Genomic DNA, 6000 nt, shown 5'->3' on the forward strand with positions numbered 1-6000 from the left:
GCGCGAATGTAACTTGCCACTTGTCAGCCCAAGCCTGGATATTGTCCAGGTCTTGCTGCATTTGTTCTGCTTCATTATCTGAGGATCTATTATTAGATTTGGGCTGTTGCAGCTACGCAGCTCAGTATAATGCACACCAAATTCACAACAGCTCATAGATTTAAGGGCCCAATTTTGCAGACAGTGGCAAATGCCATTGCCACACTTGCACTTGTCTGCAGACTTTTTATGGCCCTTGCATCTCTGATTATTAGAAAAGTTCTACACTCTCTACACATCATCTGGGACCTATCTAAAGAGGACAAGTAACTGTGTATCCCCTTAACCAATCAGACTGAAGAATCATTCATAAACATTGCAGAATCTGAAGCAAACCATTCAGTTAGAATAGTGAACCCCCTAAAAATATGGTACAGAAAGTGAAATAAAGAGAATGAAAGAAAGACTAGATTAAGATAAAAGAGGGAAAAACAAAAACATTTTTGAAAACAACGCAACAGATTTACAAAATACATACATCATAAACAAGCAAAAAAACAGCTCAACATGCATGAATACAGAGGAGAACAGTAGAACAACATTATCACTGGCTCAATACAATCATTAGACATAGCTGGATGCCTCTATAAGCCCCACCACAGACTAGGGGAGAAACCGGATGAAGCCATGGAAACATGGTAAAATGGTGCACACCCTTCCACGACATGTCAACTTGCAATTACCACGAGAGTTTAGGGTAAGTTTACCACGCCATGATGGGTGCGCACCAATATATATCTTGCTCAACTCTAGCAGTACCATCAAAGCAAAGTGGGAGGAAGAGTTGGGAGAGGGTATGGAGGAGGGGTTCTGGTGTGAGGTGCTTTGGAGCGTGAACGCCTCCACCTCGTGCGTGAGGTTGGGGCTGATAAAGCTGACGGTGGTATATAGAGCACACCTCAAGAGGGCGAGGATGAACCGGCTCTTTGAGGAGGAGGAAGGAACACGTTCACATGTTTTGGTCCTGTCCAAAGCTGGAGGATTACTGAAAGGAGGTTTGTAGGATAATCTCTAAAGTGGTGCATGTGAAACTGGACCCAGGCCCTCGGGAGGCCATATTCGGTGTGTCGGACCAGCCGGGGTTGGAAACGGGCGCGGAGGCAGATGTTGTAGCCTTCGCCTCGTTGATCGCCTGAAGGCGGATCCTGTTAGGGTGGAGATCAACCTCTCCACCCTGTGCCCTGGCGTAGCGGGGGGTCCTGCTGGAATTCTTGACGCTTGAAACGGTCATATTTGAACTGAGGGGAAGAATGTAGGGGTTCTACAATTCATGGGCGTTATTCATTGTGCACTTTCGAGAATTGAATTGAAATTGAAAAAGGAGGTTACGGTAGGACTAGAGGTACTACGGTACCTGGGAGTGTGAGCTACCATTGGTGGAGAAGGCTCGCTGCTCATTGGCCCAAATGTTTGCATTTCATTGGTCAGAATGTAAGGTAGCTCCGCCCAGTGAGGCGGGGTATAAGAACCCGTGTTCTCCAGCAACCGGCCTCTTTATGTACTCGAGCTGCTGGGGAAACATCTTGTTGATTAAAGCCTTCAATTCGGACTACTCCTTCATTTCAGTAGTTATTGACCGCGCATCAGAGGTTAATACAAATTTTGTTTAAAAACTCTAGCAGTACCAAAGGCACCAATGATACACCAATGACAGCCACATCTCCTCGGATACCAACCCCATCTGCACTCATACAGGAACCAATCACGGATTCTTTATATCCACCTTTACAAAAGAAAACAAATAAAATAAGCGAAAAACCAGTTCTAAAGGGGAGTTACATGTATACTACACAATGCAACTTAACCCCAGTCTCAAGCCCTGTACAGAACCAACGTCAATCCATATATTTGAACCGGCAACATGTTCAGTTTATGATCAAGTCTCAGGGCCTCCCAAGAAAAACAGAGAGAAAGAAAAGAGCTAGAGCTACCAGACATAAACTACAGGTTAACAGAGGATCAGGACTGGGTGAGGGGAAGGTCTCTGAAATTTATAAAGAGCTCATGGAGTGGGAGGGAACCCAGATAGGGGAGGTAAAGCTTAAATGGGAGGATGAGCTTGGCAAGGAACGAGAAGCAGGTCTGTGGAGTCAACGCGCCCTTGTGTGCCAGGCTCAGCCTGATACAATTTAAGGTGGTCCACCGGGCACACATGGCAGTGGCCCGGATGAGCAGGTTCTTTTAAGGGGTGGAGGATAGGTGTGGGTGGTGTGTGGGTGGGCCCGCGAATCATGTCCACGTGTTCTGCGCATGTCTAAAGCTTAGGGGATTCTGGCAAGGATTGGCCGATGTCATGTCCACGGTACTAAAGACAAAGGTGGCACCAAGTCCAGAGGTGGCGATTTTTGAAGTGTCGGAAGACCCGGGGGCCAGGGGGCGAGAGAGGCTGACGTTTTGGCCTTTGCCTCCCTGGTAGCCCGGAGATGGATCTTATTGGCATGGAGGGACTCGGAGCCCCCGAAAGTAGGGGTATGGGTTAGTGGCAGGGCTGGGTTTCTCAGGCTTGAGAAGATCAAGTTCGGCCTGAGAGGATCAATGTTAGGGTTCGCCCGGAGGTGGCAGCTGTTTATGAAATGAATGAAAATGAAAATCGCTTATTGTCATGAGTAGGCTTCAATTAAGTTATTGTGAAAAGCCCCTAGTCGCCACATTCCGGCGCCTGTCCGGGAAGGCTGGTACGGGAATCGAACCGTGCTGCTGGCCTGCTTGGTCTGTTTTAAAAGCCAGCGATTTAGCCCAGTGAGCTAAACCAGCCCCTTATCGACTTCTTTGGAGAAAATGAAGCTGTCGGCAGAAATGATAAGGTGGGAGGCGGGGGGGTTAGGGAGGGTAGGAGGAAGATAGCTTAACCGGGATCAGCGAGTGGAGGAGGAGGAACTGTGTGTGTGTAAGCCATGTTGGCTGGGTATGGGTGTTGGGGGGGGGGGGGGGGGGGGGTGCTATTCACTGCGTTATATTTGCTTTTGAAATTGTTTTTAAAATTACAAATGTCTGAACAAAATTTTTTAAAACCAAAGGATCAACCATGGTTCTATATTTCCCTGGCGCACACTGATCACCCACTAATGAGGAAGAGAACAAGCTGCTCTTTCAACCAAGCATCACCACCCCCCCCCCCCCCCCCCCACCCCCAAAAACAGGATATCAACCAAAATACAGGACTCAGTGCACCAAAGAAGCAATACCAAGCCTCCCAGGACATCCCCAATAGGTGCCTTCAAGAAGGGACATCCCAAACCCCAGGGAGTAAGAAGACACCAGCTACAGCACCGGACTTGGCCTAGCCCAGCACCTCCCGTAACACCCACACCGTCCAACTGGGCTGTCAATACAGCAATTTCACATGAGCCCCTTGGTGAAATGCCATTCTTGCACAGCTTCTGTAGGAGCAGGTCAGCTCCAGCAGTCACTTCCTAATTTATGCATTGAACGGATGTGCAGTTGCTGGAAACTGCCGCCCAATTGATACTTCAATAACGTCTCACCATTATCTCCACTGTAGAATCTGGCCCATCACAATACCCACCCTTTGATTACCCTTTGTTATGACTGTACCAGTTGCATCTTCTGCTTTTTTAGTGAAATTTGTTGAGGGTAGGGGGTAAATAAAAGCTCTACACATGACTTTGTACACTTAGTCACATTCTCCAAAATAATAATAATCTTTATTCGTGTCACAAGTAGGCTTACATGAACACTGCAATGAAGTTACTATGAAAATATGGAAAAGCAATAGACAATCTATTTAATATGGATGATGTAGACCAGCAAAGATACAAAAACAGCAAAGATACAAAAACATTTGCTATAACCAAAAAAAATCTAAGAGGACAGAACACGGGAAATTGCGTCCTGGAAATTCTTCAGTCCCAACTTCATTTTCACCCAGAAACAAAGGGGTATTTGGATGATCCTCGCTGATTAACACCCGGAGGGTGATGCAAGTGAATGAAATCGCGGTTCTCTGCTAAAGGTGTGTGTGTGTGTGCACCTTGGTTCCGGCGCTTCTGAATCAGCGCTCTGCTGGTTGCACTTGGCAAATTCAAACAAGCACCGCGACACGGGGGAACTCGGTGTGCCAAGTACACCAGTGGAAAAGCTTTTAGTGCAGCGCTGTGGTGACAGGCTGCCTTGCGGTAGTCTGTCCCAGATTATTCTCAACAAGCACTTGAGGGTTTATCGATTTGAGAGCTGAGAGATGTCAGAGGGAGAGGGCAGGCCCCTTGGTGTTGCTCCCGGCTGAAGGGACATAGCCGCGTGAAACACACCAAAGTGACCACAATCGCAGCTATCAACCGGACAATTAATTCCACCCCCTCGGCAGAGCTTCCCGTGCGGAATTCCTTTCCCAGTTGTACATGAGGGGCAGAGAGGACACGTTCAGCGTTCCTCTAAATATCAGGAGTTGACTTTCAGAATGAACACCGACTACAAGCGGGCTGGGAAATACCAATTGAGATGAAGTTCTTCCAATCCACTCTCACTGCAGAGTAATGCGGAACATTTTTTGGAATTAAAAATCCAGAAACCTTTTTTTTCTATTAACTTATCTTTACAGGGATTGAGATCCTCGCAATGCAAAAACACACACGCTGCATTCTTTTTTTTAATCAAATCATTGGCGCTGGCGATTTTGGGATTTGCAATGATGGAAACACATTCAAAAACCGAGAGAAACGCGCGCAAGAGAAGGTACAAGACATTTATGGACCCAGTCGCTTATTTCGATCTGCTCGTGTTTAACGGTGTCCCCGTGCTTTTTAAAAAGTTAACTTGAGGTAAAAATTGTGTTTTGTTAACAAACGGTGTGGAACGTTGTAGCCTCTTGCGCCTTGTTGGAATCAGAAAGCTTACCTCAATGAACGTTTCACTGGCTCCCAGTTTAAACTGCAGGCAAAACGCGGCGGGGGTATTGTTTTTCTTTTTAAAAAAGGTAATCCACAACGATTCCGATAACTGGAGATGCCTGTTTTGCTGTAGCTGCCCTTGCTTCACATTTCAACGGGAAGTGGCTCAAGAACTTCCCCCCATCGTCGAGAAGGTGGAGGTCCCCTTAAATTCTCCAATCTCGCCCTCCAGACCTCACATTGCTATTGCAGCTCCGCTTGCTGCCTCCACCCCCCTCCTCCAACTCGGTGTTGTCTGATTTTTCTTTTTTGCACAGGGCTGCAATTGTTGCAAATATTTCTCTGGTTGATAAAGAGTCGTGGTTGCAAAACACTGAGCTGGGATGTGTACTGCCAATGCTCTGCTCCAATCAGTAGCCAGCGCGGTGCCATGAGAGGGTAGCATGGGAGAACATACCCTGAGGGCAGCTTTCTGCTTTAGCATCAGAATTCTTTCTTCCCTTTTTATCTTTTGTGGTTTTATATTCCCATATAGTATTAAATAGTCAGAACGTTCCCAAATGATTGTTTGCATTATGGAAGTGGAATAATCACGTGGATACTTTTAAAAATAAATCGAGAGTACCCTATTCTTTTTTTTCCATTTAAGGGGAAGTTTAACGGGGCCAATTCATCTTCCCTGCACATGTGGGGGTGAGACCCAAGCAGACACAGGGAGAATGTGCAAACTCCACACGGACAGTGACTCGGAGCTGGGATCGAACCTGGGTCCTCGGTGCCGTGAGGCAGCAGGGCTAACCACTGTGCCACCGTGCCGCCCATCACGTGGACACTTGAACTATCAAAAATTAGGAGTGTTTTAAGATCGTTCCAATGTTATTAGATTTAGAAACGGTAACAGCAGCTGCTGGAAAATTGGTGGGCACCTCAACTGTGACTGTGGGGTGACCCTTAGCTTGTGCAAAATACAATTTCACCCTGACTTCTCTCTGGGTCTTCTAAGAAAAATCAGTGCCCTCAATTAATTTGAACAGTTACAATCTGACACTAGCAGTAACACTGCACTAGTAATGTAAGAACTGGACTCTATTGTGAGCTGTGAATCACACTCGAC

At 46.7% G+C, this 6000-nt stretch overlaps 1 protein-coding gene across 2 annotated transcripts in view; it reads right to left on the bottom strand.

Moving 5' to 3' along the window:
* The window catches only part of LOC119977849 (transmembrane protein 272-like), a 40303-nt gene extending 34978 nt beyond the window's left edge, over positions 1 to 5325 (bottom strand). For both annotated transcript variants that reach the window (XM_038819097.1, XM_038819096.1), the window contains exon 1: positions 4894 to 5325. The gene's annotated coding sequence lies outside the window, so the exon portion shown is untranslated. The remainder of the gene's footprint in view (positions 1 to 4893) is intronic.
* Between the last annotated feature and the right edge of the window lie 675 nt (positions 5326 to 6000).

This window comes from Scyliorhinus canicula, chromosome 14 (genome assembly GCF_902713615.1).
Source record: "Scyliorhinus canicula chromosome 14, sScyCan1.1, whole genome shotgun sequence".
Lineage (NCBI taxonomy): Eukaryota > Metazoa > Chordata > Chondrichthyes > Carcharhiniformes > Scyliorhinidae > Scyliorhinus > Scyliorhinus canicula.